We start from the raw sequence: 16,965 nt of genomic DNA on the forward strand, positions 1-16,965 counted from the left end.
ATCGCTACAAAATGAAGAGAATAAAAAGTTGGGAATGAATGAATACAATTTCATGAAACAAATATTAGAATTTAGGTTGTAAATGTAGGTCAGTGCTTCTGATAGTGTTTAGGCCGTAAGAGAAGTCTTTGCTGGCCCTATGAAAAATACACTATATGGACAAACGTTTTCAGACGCCTGACTCTAATATTTGTATTTGTATCATCCCATTCCACATTTAGTCTCACATTATCTGGGAAGATGTTTCACTAGATTTAGGAGTGTGCTTGTGGAGATTTGTCCTCTTTCACCAGTCACTGTTCCAATTCACCCCGAAGGTGTTCAGTAAGAGTTGAAGTCAGAGCTCTATAGCAGGAGATTTTAAACTCCAAACCATACAAAGCATATCTTCATAGAGCCGGCTTTGTGCGCAGAGGCATCGTCAAACTAGAACAAGTTTGTGTCTCGCAGTTCAAATAAAGGAAACATTTTATGTTACCGCATCCAAAGAGGTTCTATACAATTGGTGGTAACAGTTTGAGGAAGAACCACACATTACTGGAAAAGCCAGGAGTCTGAAATACTTTGGTCCATATAGTGTGTAGTTATAGATACTTTTTAAAATGTGGCGTGTCCACAAGTCAAGTTAGTTCATGTCAATGTTTATTCTTCACTTAGTAGACTGAAAAGAATCTGGTATAAGTTAGAAGTACTTGACTGCACTTTTTCGCTCAATAAGCCATTACTACTACCTGTTTTAGTGTCACGCTGGTAACTGGACCTCACGTCATATTAATATATTAATACGAAAAAAGTTTGTTACCAAATGAATGTATTCAGGCTGAACATCCACTATATAGAACACAAGCAGAGAAAAGATGATGATGATCATGTGATCAGGAACGTCTCTGTTCTCAGTCATGTTTACATCACTGACTCCCTCTGTCTCATCCACGTTAACCCCAGACTTCCTCTGTTGCCTTCTGCTTTGTTCATTGTTTGCTTCATAAACTAACCTTCATCTGTGGTGTGTGAGAGCCAGGAAATGATACACCAGTGGTAGATTGAAAAAGCAGCGCAATGACAGGAAATACGTTGACGGGCTGAAAACGGCGCTCAATGAGACGGAAACATATTGATCCTTTAAACAAATGAATTTAAACTAAAGTCTGGTTTAAAAAATTTAAGAAGTAGAAAGTACAGATATTTGTGTAAAAATGTATTGAGTGAAAGTAAAAAGTAACCGGTGCAGTAAAGAATTTGTACTTTATTACTTTCCAGCTCTGGTCAGAACAAAGGTCACATTTATGCTGCAACAAAACGGAAGCATTTCCTCTCGCTGATATTGTGAGGTTTCAAGGAGCTATTTATGGAACATTAATGGAAGGAATTAAGTTCTCCACTCTCAAATGGTAATGACTGTTTATAGCTCCTATAATGTTCATAAAAACAGAATCTTCCAGTACTTGTTGCACAGAGGTAACTATAAATGGATAAAATGGATAATCCTGTATATTAATGGGAAATTGTGGTAATCCTTTGTTTTTGGAAAATAATCAGCGAGTAATTACATTACATCACGTTTTATTGCTTGATCAGTTTAGCATAGAAAAACATGATGTGTGATTTGCATATTAATAAAAAATATAGTTTTAATGATGGGGCTAAAAAAAAAAATTATTGTGCCTGTATGTTTTCTAATGACACCTCAGTCATCCAATGTTTTATATTCCATATAGAAAAACGTGTGTTGACTGGTGACTCACTTCACTCTCGCCTTTAACAACTCGGCTAAACATCAACAGGAACGTTCCTGAGAGCATTTCTGCGTGATTAAGTCTTTAAAGGCAGATCCGGTGCTCTAACTGAGATAAGCTGTAATGGCTTTTGATGGATGAGGCTGTTCTGCTTATGGCGCTGTCAGAGACATGTGACTTCACGTGCTTGGGACGCACATATAAAGCTTTTCGCATAATCGGGAGTCGGTGTGTGTGTGTGTGTGAGAGAGAATGGTGTACATTCAGAACTGAAACAGCAGGCATCTTGTGTGCGTGTGTGTGTTTGTGTGTGTGTGTGTGTGTGTGTGTGTGTGTGTGTGTGTGTGTGTGTGTGAAAGGAAACTCTCTTTCCCCAGGCTCAGAAAGTGGATTGTTCTGGCCTCAAAAGACGTGTTCCCAGTGAACAAAGAGCCTTCAGCTCTGCTCATAGAGACGCGAGTGTGTGCATGCCATATCTGATGCGTTTGTCCTCGCCACACACCACACCATTCAATCCTGCACTACATTATATTAATAAGTACTGAGAGAAATGGTAGGGCTCCAGATCAGTAAATGGTTAAGGTCAGTGTTTGGTGGAAAAAGCAGGGCAGCCCCACAGTGCCACCGTTTCCTTGATAGTGTATGAACTGGTTTAATGAACCTGAAATTTATGAGGACACGCGTTTTATTATTCATCTCAGACCTGTAGAAGCGAAGCATTAACATTTTATCTGCTTCTGCTCTCACTCGGTTTATACCCAGAATAAAAGCCTGCTTGTTTGTGTTATGGATGACAAGAAACACTAAGAATAGGGAAATAATAACGTTTCATTGGCCAAGTTTATATCCACAGGATTATGAAGAGCTGCTTGTCATGGCTGCAGAGGCTAGCAAACAGCTTAAAAACGCTTCAGTGTTCATAGAGACGTGCAAATAGAGTTTCTCTAAGCTCTTTGTCATTTTGTTGTACGTTATCTCCACTGTTGTTACGGAAACGTCTTAAAAGCAAAAGCCTGTGTTTAAACAATCCAGAATATTCTGTGTAGTATAATATACCTTCTAAAGAATTTCATGCCTAGGAAGCAAATACAAAATCCTTGAAAGCAGGGTGTGTTGTTACAGGAAAATAACCAAAACATGGACTGGTGTGATGCATTTTCTTTTTTATATATATATATATATATATATATATATATATATATATATATATATATATATATATATATATATATATATATATATATATATATATATATATATATTTTTTTTTTTTTACCATTTTTAGTTATCACATAAATAGCAGCTCTAAACAGTCATTCTCTTAACAGATTTTCTTTTTTTTCTCCTTTTTTAAATTTTATTTATAATCTAAGCTGTGAAAAGGGCGAACCTCAATTCCTGAAGACTTTCCCAATCGTTGTAAATGTTACAAAGTGCTGACACTGGAGACGCCTTCCATAAATCTTAAATCTACATTTAATTTGTTCATTATTAGCCTTAGATTATGTGGAGTGCCGTACCCATTAAATTAGCTGTTACAGTAATGATGTATATTACAGCTGGTTCTACTGTCACAGCTGCTATTAGGTAAAAATTTACACCTGAACAAGCAGACTTGAGAAGTCAACAACCATCTGGTATATATATATATATATATATATATATATATATATATATATATATATATATATATATATATATATATATATATATATATATATATACACACATGTATATAAATACACATGTCCCCCTTTTGACGCCAAAACAGTTCTAAACCCGTGGAGCATTAACAGCATAAACTTCTTCAGCAGTTTGAGCTACAAAAGCTTGTCTGTTGGATCGGACCTCACGGACCAGCCTTCACTCCCCACGTGCATCAGTGAGTCTCGGCCGCCCATGACCCTGTCACCGGTTCACCACTGCTCCTTCCTTGGACCAGTTTTAATAGATACTGACCACTGCAGATCAGGAACATCCCACAAGAGCTGCTGTTTTTGAGACGCTCTGACCCAGTTGTCTAGAGCAGTGATCCCCAACCCTCTGGGCCGTGGACCGGCACCGGTCCGTGGGTCAATTGGTACCGGGCCGCACAGAAAGAATACATAACTTACATTATAACCGTTTTATTTATTATCTGATTCTGAACGATGTTTTATTTTGTAAAATTACGAGATTCTCTCCGCCACATCTGTCTATGACTCACTCTTGATGCATGTCATGATGCCTCTGTCACATGACTTACCTCCATCCGTTACCTTCTTAAAGAGGCTGCTTCTGTAATATATTACTGCTAAATTGAAAACCCCAAGCAAGCAAAATGAACAAAAAACAACACAGTGGATTCACATTTATTATTATATCCCCAGTCAGGGAACCAAACCCAGCCACTCTTAATGCCGGTCCCAAGCCCGGATAAATGGGGAGGGTTGCATTAGGAAGGGCATCCAGCAAAAACGTGCCAAATCAAACATGCAGATGATCCGCTGTGGCGACCCCTGATGGGAGAAGCCAAAAGAAAGTTATATGGGTGTGTGTGTGTGTGTGTGTGTGTGTGTGTGTGTGTGTGTGTTAAAAATTATATTTATTATTTTGTTAATTTCCATCTTCTGGTCCAGGCAGGTTTTAATTCTCTTCTACTGTTCTTTATCCCACATGATGGGGTTTAAAGCCATTCAGTTTAATTATATCACAAACTAACCTCAGTGTGTTAATGTGATTTAAATGAATCACCAATGAGTAAAGTAATGTGAATGTAAACTCATGTAAAAATCCTGTTTGTATTTTTAAGCCATTTATACTTTTGTCAACTGATGAACCAACCCAATCAACAGACTTAGTGATGACCTTTCGACCTTCTGTCAGCGAAACGCAAAAGAGGAAAAGGTCTGTACTTTACCTTTAACAATAAACTGAACTTGTGATTGCATAAGGTTAATTACAATTTTTAAAGTCAGATTTTGTTTTTACAGATTTTTGTGTTGCAAATATGCAGTAGTGCTGGAACCGAGTCTAGGCGTCACTGTTCAGCTTCATTTCAATGATAAAGCGGTCTATTAAATAGCTGCCCAGAGGATAAACTCTGTAGCACCCCAGAATCTGTAAACAGGAAAAAGAACAGATGATTTGAGCCAACAGCATCTGGCCAATCATCAATCCTGTCACCAGATCATTAAAAATGCTCCATATTTTACACTTTCATTATGTGTTCTAAGCAAGGCACTGTTTAGTTGTGTAGCTGTGGTAAGTAGTTACTGTGTTAGTCATGTGAACAAAGTATGTAACCGGTTGGACATGAAAAGTCCAAGTGATCAGCAGGCCTTCGTTTTTCATCAATTGATTGCAATTTTGTGCAGTAATTAATACCTTTCTGCTGAACCACAAGGTGATGGAGAATAATTCATGATTAATAGCCTGTAATTTGATTGGCTGGTTAATACATTTTCAAGTAAAATCAGTTGGATGTAAGTTGAGATGCTTTTAAAAGGAAATATGAATGTGAGAAAAACTTCCTAGCATGAACAACTTTGCACCTTTTTTAGTCAATAAGCCCTGGAAGTTTGGCAGTCATTTAATTTGAGCAAATGCAGCGTGAAAATATCCGCTCTCTCTCCTGCTGTATGACATTTTTAGCTTCTGGAAGAAAGAATCCGAGTGCATTTTTGAAAAAATATTGAGTCAAAACGGAGACTGTGGTTGCACTGTTTCATCTGGGACTAGCTGGAGCGAAAGATCTGGGACACATATAGAACCTTCCAGAGCCTCAGAACTTAAGGTCTCTGAAGTGCTGAGGTGAGCAAAGAGTGAGGCAGCCATCAGGATCATTTGTTGTGCTACAAATGTCTGCAGGAGGAATGTTTCTGCAGGGTGAAGAACATTAGCTTCCAATCCATGTGGTGCGTCACTGACACACAAAAAAAAAATTAAGCTGGCTGGCTTCATATGTGTGATATTTGTGTGATAGCTATATGATAGCTATATGATATTTGTATATACTTCATAAGTCAAATTATTGATTAGACTTTTGGAAATTATGTGGTGATTCTTTTTTTTCTTTCTATTAAATTTTTTTGATCAGATGTCCAAGTCCAGTTAAGTCTGACTGAGACATCAGCATTGCTTTTAAACCTATACAGTAGAAGCTTCAGCACTGAGTTCCAGAGGCAAGCATAACTTTTCTCATTGGAGACCGATGTCTCAGGCAGCTCTGAGGGATTGTGCTGCATTTCATGTGTAGGCGGTTGAAGAGTTTCAGAGGGCAATTTTGCTAGATACTCTGAGGCTTAAGGGATCATTTTGAAAGAGCAAATCACCACTACAAAAAGAGAAGCTCATCGCTCAAGGACAGCTCATGCTTGTTCCCATACAAATTCTTTCGCTTCCATTATTCCATTAATCTTTGGCTCTTATCTTATCTTGATCTTGAAAAACATCTGGTAGAAATCTGTCATGTGCCGTTCTTGACACCAAATGACCCTTAATAAGGACAGTTTGGAGTGATAATAATCAAGCTCTCAAGATAATACAGTTTCTTCTCTGACTGATCCAAAGATGTTACAGTTAACACTACTGTATCAACAAGTTTCTGAATGGACTGCACTTCCTATTGTCTGTTTTTGATTTTCAGATACGCGTCCCTATTCAATCATGTCATATAAGCGGTTTATTCCTATCATATGAGATTTTAAAGTAAATTACAATGTGGGTGGTCTCAAAAATTGTTTTAATGGGGAATAAATACAACACAATCAGGTTATATTTAATGCATACAGTATGTGCAAAGGGTCATTTAGGATATTAGTTTTTATTATTTATTTATATTAGTTTTTATTATTTATTATTATTCTGTATTATTTTAGAGAAAATAATACAGAAATGTACCAAATGCTGCACATTTCATAAAACAAAACCATAACAGAAAAAACAACAAGACTGTTAGTACTGAGAGTATTTGAGGTATTATCCTTGCACTTATCTATTTTAGCATGCGTTTTACATCGATTTACATAAAATCCTACAGAGACAGGTCTTCACTTAATTCACCAGAATTGACAATTCATTTGGTCTCAGTAACCTGAGTATTAATCGTACCAGACAGGTTGGTTTGAGTATTTCTTAAACTGATAAAAAAAACTATCTTTCGGCTTCTCCCGTTAGGGGTCGCCACAGCGGATCCTCCTCATGTTTGATTTGGCACATGTTTTTACTCTGGATGCCCTTCCTAACGCAACCCTCCCCATTTAACCGGGCTTGGGACCGGCACTGAAAGTCGCTAGGGTTGGTCCCCTGACCGGGGATCGAACCTGGACCGCAGCTGTGAGAGCGCCGCATCCTAACCACTAGACCACCAGGGGACCTTATTTCTTAAATTGAAGATCTCCCTGAATTTTCATGTATGAGGTGGTACCAAATAGTTTCAAGACTAAATCTGTTTTAGTGCTTTATTAATCTATGTTTATACACTATGATCCTTAAAACTAGTTCACTTGCACAGCAATACAGCGCTCCCAGTGTTCCTGACACTTCCAGAATGTGGCCTGGAAGTCTTCTTTTTAAAGCGTGTCAAACACCTTCTGTGATTCGTGCTGGATCTTTGCAGTGGTGTCAAAAGCAGCTTTGAACTGGATCTTTATCTTCGAGAAAGGAGCGAAGTCTGCAGGAGCCAAATCTGGTGAGTAGGGTGGGTGCGGAAGTGAGATCATCATGCACAAGTTGCCAAATGGTTTTGACATTTTCGAGGTTTGAGCTCGTTGAAATTCTTCCTGGTTTCTTGTTGTCTTCCAGTAGTGTGCCACTCGAAACACCTCAAATCAGTGGTTGCAGCATGGTGCCAAAAACATTCACTGAGCAGCAGTTCAATGGCGTAGTGGCAGTTCAGTGGTTAAGACTAAAAGTTAGTAACCGGAAGGTTGGGTGTTCAACCCCCAGTATCGCCAAGCTGCCACTTTTGGGGTCCTTGAGCAAGACCCTCTGTGTTCCAGGAGTGCTGTATTATGGCTGAAAGAATTCCTCTGTGCTGTAATGTACAAGTAAAGAGTCATTTTTCCACCTTGTACCTTCTTATTCAGAGCAAAAAAGGTTTGGCTGACAGGAAGGCTATTGTACCTCAAATATCCACTGCGTTGAGCTAAAAAGCACCTCAAAATGCAAACATGAATCCTTGAGGTGGATTGGTTACAACAGCAGAAAAACACTTTTGGATTTTAGAAACCTTTCAGGTTTTGATAAGTCTGTGCTTTCTGTATTTGCATGCAGAGCACTGACACCAAATTTTCTCCCCATTCCCATATTTGATGTGAATATTAACTGAAGCTCTTGACCTGTATCTGCGTGATTTATGCATTGCACTGCTGACACACAATTGCCTGACTGGATAATTGCATGAATGAGCAGGGCTCCTGTTATAGTGGCCCTTGAGTGTAAATATAAATGGTAAAATTAAATTTCGCCTACACACCAGAATACAATAGGTAATTATGTATATTAAGAACTAGTCCAGTATGTATAGTATGCTGTAGAAGTGTAAATCTTGGTCTGTGCAGGATTTTTGATTTATTTTTTTTATAGAAAAGCTCCTAAAAAGCAAAACTGTTTGAAGGCTTTCTCGTTTTTTTTTTTTGTTTGGTTTTTTTTTGTCTTCCCTGTTTTTTTTCCACCCGACTCATTATTGTCTTTTATCACTCCGTTAGCACAGTGGCGATTGCACATGCAGGGGTCAAGCACTCCACAGAGAAGGAACAGAAAATCACGAGTCTAAGTTAACTGGATTTCTTCCTCTTTTGATCCGATCAAAAGTAGTAGGTTGGCGTAAACGGTGGGTTATAGTCTTGTGATTCACAGCCAATAGGCTATTACACTTATAAAGCATGCGGCACACAGTGAGACCTATGTTCATTACTGGCATAGTGCACATTCACCAACCTTCGATTTTTTTCGCCCACGCGTGGCGTTCTCCCAGTCTCAGACATGATCAGGATTAAGAGGATGAATGTTTTAATTGCATTGCTGTTGTTATTTTGATCTGCCCTGTAAAACCCAAGCCAGTTAATAACCCAATGAGAAGGGGGCTGATGCTCTGTAAGCGGTGTGGTTTAATGGATGTCAGATTTTCTAAATAAAGAATAAAATATACTTTTATCAGAATTGAACAGAACGGATGGTAGAATGTTTTAGATAAGGCAGTATGTGGAATGTGCCGATTGCTATTACATTGTTATTTGCCTCTTTATAAAACACTAACCTTTTCTGTCAAGAACAGGTCTGATCAATGATTGTTGGGAACAATGGTGATCAGTGATCGATCAATGGTAAGCATGGTAACATCTGTGATAGATGCTTGGTTAGCTTTTACACACTGCTTATAAGTCACATAAACCACTCTCTCAAATCATATGACCAGCTACTGTATTGTAGTAGGAGAATTGTATGGACAGTCACTAACATCTGCTGGTCATTTCCCTGTCACACAGATACATTTATGACATTTGGCAGGCACCTTTATCTTAAGGCAATTATCTCATTCATACAACTGAGCAGTTGAGGGTTAGTGGCCTTGCTCAAGGGGCCCAGTAGTTGCAGTTTTGAGTTGGTGGGATTTAAACTCAAGACCTACTGATCAGAAGTCCAACATCTGAACTTCTGAGCTTCTCCTTCCCTACCCCTTTCACTAATCCACTATATTGCCACTAAACTGAATGAAGTGTTCATCAAGTATAGCCCAAACTGTATAGTCAAGTTAACTCAAGTTTATTTCTATAGCGCTTTTCACAACAGACATTGTCTCAAAGCAGCTTTACAGAAATCAACAGTCAAGGTGAATAGTGTGCATTTATCCCTGATGAGCAGCCGTGGCGACTGTGGCAAGGAAAAACTCCCTTAGATGTAATGAGGAAGAAACCTTGAGAGGAACCAGACTCAAAATGGGAACCCATCCTCATTTGGGTGACATCAAGAGTTTGATCATAAATCTTTCAACAATACAGAACACTGGAGAGTGAGAACTAACATGAGCACTGGAGTATAATATTATAAGTAAATGTTCTTTCAAGAGTCTTTGGTATAAAAGTAGGAGCTACTGAGCTCAACATTTGTGCTCATCACAGATCCAGCATCAGCTTCTCCATGCCAGAGCCTTTAAACAATTCAGGAAGTCCAATGTCAAACTCCACACATGCAGTGGGATCCAATTGGCACTGGTACGTCTCTAGATGGTTCAGGATGTTTGCGAGTTTGGCATCTACTTCTTTAAAGTCCATAATCTTCATGAGGTGGGACGTGACTGGAGCTGGCCAAACCTCAGGAAGCCTTGGGATGGGGAGAGAAAGAGAAGCAGTGGAGAGGAATTAGCGTAGCTGCTGTTCATGATATTAACAGCACAAGTTGATAATGTGCATGTGATCAGATGTTCTGGAGCACAAGGTTATGATGTGATGTGTGTTATGTGTAGGCTTTGCTAAAAAGATATGTTTTTAATCTGCACTTAAACTGGGTGAGTGTGTCTGAGCCCCGAACACTGTCAGGAAGACTATTCCAGAGTTTAGGAGCTAAATGTGAAAATGCTCTACCACCTTTAGTGGACTTTGCTATTCTAGGAACTACTAGAAGCCCAGAGTTTTGAGATCTCAGGGAGCGTGACGGATTGTAGCGTGTTAGAAGACTGGAGAGATACATGGGAGCCAATCCATTTAGTGCTTTATAAGTGAGTAGCAGTAGTTTGTAGTCTATTCGAAACTTAACCGGAAGCCAATGTAGGGACGAAAAGATCGGGGTTATTTGATCATATTTTCTTGACCTTGTTAGAATTCTGGCTGCCGCATTCTGAACTAACTGAAGCTTGTTTATTAATGACGCAGGACATCCACCTAGTAACGCATTACAGTAGTCTATTCTGGAGGTCAGAACGCATGGACGAGCTTCTCTGCATCGGATATAGACAACATATTTTTTAGCTTAGAAATATTTCTAAGGTGAAAGAAGGCTGTTTTTGTAAGTTGGTTGATATGATTTTTAAAAGATAAGTTGCTGTCTAAAATAACTCCCAGGTCTTTTACTGTTGAACTAGTGGTTACAGAACATCCGTCTAAATGCAGGTTGAGATGCTGGTGCTTCTGTATACTAGTTTTTGGGCCGATGAGCAAAATCTCCGTCTTATCAGAATTTAAAAGTAGAAAGTTATGGGTCATCCAATCTCTTATTTCCTTAACACACTCAGTTATCAGGGTTAATTGAGCTGTATCGCCTGGTTTAGATGAGATATATAGCTGAGTATCATCAGCATAACAATGGAAGCTAATTCCATGCCTTCTAATAATATTTCCTAAGGGAAGCATGTATATTGTGAAGAGCAGGGGTCCTAGAACTGAACCTTGTGGCACGCCATAGTTCACTAGCATTAGCCTGGATAGCTTTTCATTTAAATCTACGAAATGGTAACGATCAGACAGGTAGGATTAAAACCAGCTTAATGCCGGTCCCTAAATGCCAATGTAATTCTGTTAGCGATCTAGGAGAAGATCATGATCTATACTGTCGAACGCAGCACTAAGATCTAGTAAAACTAACAGCGAGATGAAGCCTTGGTCTGAAGCTAAAAACAGGTTATTAGTGATTTTAACTAGGGAAGTTTCTGTACTATGATGGGGCTTAAAACCTGACTGAAACTCCTCAAAGATATTGTTCTCTTGCAAGTGGGAACATAACTGGGCAGCGACAATCTTTTCTAAAATCTTAGACATAAATGGCAGATTTGAAATTGGTCTATAATTCGATAGCGTGTTTGGATCCAGATTAGGTTTTTTAATGAGGGGCTTAATAACTGCTAGCTTGAGGGATTTAGGGACGTGACCTAACGATAGTGTGGAGTTAATAATATTCAGAAGAGACTCACCAGCTGTATATAACACTTCCTTTAGTAGATTTGTTGGAATGGGATCTAACTGACATGTTGTTGATTTAGCTTTGATAATAACATCATACAGCTCTTCCTGTCCTATACATGTAAAACAGTGGAGTTGTGGAGTTGAAGGTAACTCTGTCTCAGGAGATGGTCTCAGAGGTTGAACTGCCACAATTGTTTTTCTAATGTTATCTATTTTTTTTTAGTGAAGAAATTCATAAAGTCCTCACTACTAAACTGTGATGAAACACAATTTTCAGATCCCTGATTTGTAGTTAGTTTAGCTACTGTAGAAAAAAGGAACCTGGGATTGTTTTTGTTGTTTTTTATGAGTTCGCTCAGATGTTCAGCTCTAGCAGCTTTTAGCGCCTGTCTGTAGCTGAGCATACTGTCTTTATACGCAATTCTAAATACCTCCAATTTAGTTTTCCTCCATTTTCTCTCCAGATTATGGACTGTTCTCTTGAGGGCATGCGTATGACTATTATACCAAGGTGCAGGTGCTTGTTCTCTAACTTTTTTTAACCGGATAGGGGGCAACAGTGTCTAATGTGCTAGTGAGGATAAGGTCTATGTTGTTAACCATTTTATCAAGATCATTAGTAGTTAAGGCAGGTTATTTATTAATCTGTCCTTAGTGGTCGGAACAATAGTCCTACCAGGTCGATAGCGTGGTGCAACACGGCTAATCTGCTCTACCAGTAGTGTGTACAGTATGAGATAATGGTCTGTGATGTCATCACTCTGAGGTAAAATATCTATATCAGTGACGTCTGCGCCGTGGGACATTATTAAGACTAGTATGTGGTTAAAGCGATTAGTTGGTCTGGTGACGTTTTGTTTAACCCCAAAAGAGTTTAAAGAAAAATGATAATGATAATCCTAGAGCATCGTTTAAATCATCTACAGGAATATTAAAATCTCCTACAAGCAGCACTTTATCAAAATCGATCAAGAGGTCTGAAAGAAAACAAGCAAACTCTTGAAGAAAATCAGCGTAGGGCCCTGGGTGCAAGTGATCTAATGTTTAATAGACCAAACTTTAGAACTTTGTTGTGTTTGTTTATCTGGCATTTTTCAGTTTTAACTGTAATAAGATTATTTCTGGATCTTGTGTATTTAATTCTTGTTTTTGCTACACGAGGAATAGATACGGTTTCTATAAACTGGACTGTGTGTGAACTTGTAACCGTTTGGTCTGTTGTATTCGTGTTCTCATAGTTGAAGATTTCCTGATGTCTTACCAGTCAGATGGTGTGAAGTATCCTAGAGATGTTATCTGATAGCACTGCTGCTCCAACTCTGCTGGGGTGCAGGCCATCAGGGTGGAAGAACCTAGGACGCTCCCAGAAACAGTTCCAGTTATTAACAAAGAGAAGTTTATGTTCTCAACACCATGACTGTAACCATTCATTTAGTGCTAAAAGTCTACTAAACTTCTCAGCCCCTCGCTGGTAAGTGGGAAGAGGTCCTGACACAATGATCCTCGTTGTGGGCGATGTGCTGCGTACCGTCTCCACCAGGATCCTGAAATCCCTCTTTAAGATCTCCATTTGCCTCAGCCTGGTGTCGTTCGTTCCGGCATGCAGAACAAAGTGAACATAGTGACAAAATGTTAGCATTTTGTAAGAAGCTATTAAAAGAATAATATATTATTACTGCCATTAATTGTGTGGAACTTCAGTGCAATGACAGTTCGTATTAAATGAATTGGATTTATACAGATTTTATTACAAATTAAAATTGCATTTTGCATTAACAGTGATCCCCCCCCCCCCAATTTTAACAAATAAATGATTTCTCCATCATTATTAGCACATTTATTTGCCTGTTGACATCCCTTTGAAAATCCATTTCACACTCTGAAACAGCATCTACTTTTTATTTTTTTAATTTAATTACATTTTTTTTTACAAAGGAAACACCTGCAGCTTAAGTAAAGGACATTTGACTTATTAAAAGCCACACTGCATGCATCACCATGGCCTGGAAATGAATAATCCCACAGAGATCGAGCTGGATCATCAGCCTTGTGCAATCCTGCTTAATTTTCCCATTGATTGGAATGAGCAGAGTTTGCTTCTGTCATATGCAGCTGCACAGCTGGCCAGCTTCAACGCTACAGCTGGATTTGTATGAGGTTAGCGACTCTGTGGGCAATGCAAAGTTTCACACACTAATCATCGCTAATCAAGAGGGAAAGCCTTGAGAAACAGACAGGTCACACAGTGAGACATGGGCTTGGTGAAAGGAAAAGTGGTAGCTCAGAGATTACTGATAGAAAGGTCATGGCCCTTAACCCTCTGTGCTCCAGGGATTCTGTAACATGGCTGACCCTAGCTTCATAACATCGCTGGTATATGCGAAGAAAGTATTTCACTGTGCTGTAAAAAAATTTATGTAAGAAGTATAAAACAACTTCAACTTTCATTAAGGCAGCTATTTTTAGAGCAGGGAGAGGTGGAGTGATTCTAGCCTCAATGATGATCCACTTTTTCCCACCTTACTGTCAATACAGGAATGAAAATTCCAATCTTTTCACTTTTCAATAAAAAACCCAGCTCTGACAATGGTTATGACTGTAACACAAACTATAAGCTTCCACCTCCATGTGACTGTGGGGGTGAGGCAGCCTGCTAACATCTTCTCTCCTGTTCTTCATCTTACATAAGTTCCACTGTTAGAGCCAACAATTTCACATTTGGACCCATCTATCCACAGAACTTCCTTTCAGTCATTCGATGTCCAATTCTTGTGTGTTTTGTCCTTTTATCAGGTTTGTTAAATATAAACAAAAAGAACAAACAAAAAGTCTAGTCTAATCTAATTTAATCTAATCATGTTTTTCCAAATATTTGACAGGCTCTATAGTCATACATATTTTGATGTTTTCTTGGAAAATGGAAAGACTCTCTGGTGTTAATGCTCCACCACAGAAAAGTCTTCAGGATGGATGTCTTAATAAATATAAACAGAATTGTACCAGCATTGAGGAGCTCTGCTGTAACTTTCCTATAACAGAAAGTCCTGTTGTGCTTTATTTCTTACTTAATGCACGATTATTGGGCATTAATTTCTATTAAATAATATCAAAAGCATTGATTACATTACATTATGTTTTGGTGAAAAATTATCATAAAGCCATATTGATAAAGTCTCTGAATCAAGTTCTTCCTAGATAAGGACCAGCAGACCACTGCTTGTGCTTGGAAAGTTTCCCAGTTTCAATGCTCTGTACAGTAGGTTGCCAAATATGAGCCTGCTGGTGATAAAGATGATTCATCAGTCAGTCATTTACGCCTACAGAAATAAAATGCACAGGCTGACAGCAAAGTTCGCAGAGGAGCACGGCGTTGCCATATTGGGTGATTTCCCTGTTTTTTGAATCACACTAGCCAGGAAAAAAAAATGGCCTCAGGCTGGTAGATAGAATTGATGCAGCACATCAACTTTGTTGAGTCAAGTTTGGTTTATCAACATCTTTGTGTGTTTTAGACTGAGATTGTGCTGGAGGCAGTCAGTCTGATTCAGCAAGGGAGGAGAAAAAGCAGTTAAGTGGAAGCAATTAAAGAGTGTTCAGATGTTATGAAGCTGACAGCGATAATCTGCATAATTTCTCAGCAGAGAATTTTGTAGGACGCTGATCATAATGTCATGCTAATTCTGAAATCTGTGCAACGCACTTGAATTTGACGTCGAAATCTCTCCAGAGTTTATGCATAGCGAGTCTATGGCGTGAAATGAATAGGAGCGTGTGATTGCACAATTTGTGATTCTTGGAAGAGACTTTATCTATCACCAGTTTACAGACTAGTAAATGCAGCTACTGCAGTTCTCACTATCTTTTTGTGAACTGGTAGAGAGACCAAAGTCACAATAAAAGCGGAGAAAGCCTGCAGTTTGCCATAATTGCTTTTAAAATCTTTCATTCCTCAGACTGCTGCTGTTAATAACATCACGTGTCTGAGATGCGAGAGTACGCTTCCAAGAACCTCTCAGTTTGTCTTTGTATTTATAGCAATGTTAACACTCCATGTTCTGCTTGTCACATCCAAAGAAATAGAGAAGTGACATTTGTTCAGTCATGTAAGCATGTGTGTTGTGCATATATGTGTGTGTGTGTGTGTGTGTGTGTGTTTGTGTGTGTTTGTGTGTGTGTTCGTGTGTGCGTTTCTGTGTGTGTGTGTGTGTGTGTGTGTGTGTGTGTGTGTGTGTGTGTGTGTGTGTGTGTGTGCCTTTTGGCTTTTATTGACAACGGATAGTGCATTATGTCCGAGGACAATGATTCCTATCTTCATAGAGAAAGAACATGAAGTATATACAGGTAGTCCATCTAAGGGAGTTTTTTCTTGCCACAGTCACCACGGCTGCTCATCAGGGATAAATACACATGGTTTACCTTCACTGTTAAATTCTGTAGAGCTGCTTTGAGACAATGTATGTTGTGAAAAGTGCAATAGAAATAAACTTAATTTGACTTGACTTGAGATGCGTTCTGATGGACCTCAAAAAAATTTGTAACTATCATAAATGGCCTAGCACAGAAGTCTTAAAGAATAGTGATCAGTATGGGGTAGTATATTTTCATTTGGTAATAATTGAACACATTACCATACATTATTTAGGTTTTGTCATATCGCTATTATAACAAAATCAAACAAAAATCATAACCTCTGGTCCATCTGTATATAAAAAAAAATCTTTGTTTAATGTTTAATGGGAAGCTCTGTTTTTTGTATAACTTGCATGCTATTTAAAACAAACACAATATATTACCGTATTTAAAAAACACAGAAATCATGAATGCTGCTTTCAGTTCCTTTTCTCCCTCAATAATTATGTTCCTGTGTGTCCTAGCATGGTTTTCTAATAAGAGGTACAATTTATTTGATTCTTTCCCTTCTCTTATTTGAATAAGATTCATTAGATAATATTCAATATGCAACACGTACCTCTGTACATGAATGTGCTTTTGAAATAATATCTTTGAAATGAACAAATAAGGAAATAAAGAGGAGGTATTGCAGGGTTTTATTACCAAATTCAATATTCTTGATTTTGTTTAATATGTAGCCCTATATAACTAAATCTATCCAAATGTAAAAGGTGCTATCGAAATAATCATTCCTTTAAAGAGATCACATCATTTATGCCAAAACATAAGACCAACCAGCAAAAAAAACACTAGCATTACTGTGTCTTTAGATTCTTTTTTATTTCCATTTTTATTTTTCATTTTTCAAGCACATCGCCTGGTTTCCTTGTATGCAGTACGGTTTGAACTTTGAAGGATGTTGTGTTCCACATCAGGAAATGTGTTTCTTAAAACTGTAA

At 38.3% G+C, this 16,965-nt stretch overlaps 1 long non-coding RNA gene across 1 annotated transcript; it reads right to left on the reverse strand.

The window, feature by feature from the left end:
• Positions 1-9,832: 9,832 nt before the first annotated feature.
• LOC310715602 lies at positions 9,833-13,208 on the reverse strand. The gene is made up of 3 exons (XR_014530369.1): positions 13,143-13,208; positions 12,876-12,966; positions 9,833-10,040 (listed from the first exon to the last, which is right to left on the reverse strand). It is a non-coding gene; the product is annotated as an uncharacterized lncRNA (long non-coding RNA).
• Between the last annotated feature and the right edge of the window lie 3,757 nt (positions 13,209-16,965).

Source organism: Silurus aristotelis (genome assembly GCF_946808225.1).
Source record: "Silurus aristotelis genome assembly, chromosome: 20".
Taxonomy (NCBI): Eukaryota; Metazoa; Chordata; class Actinopteri; order Siluriformes; family Siluridae; genus Silurus; species Silurus aristotelis.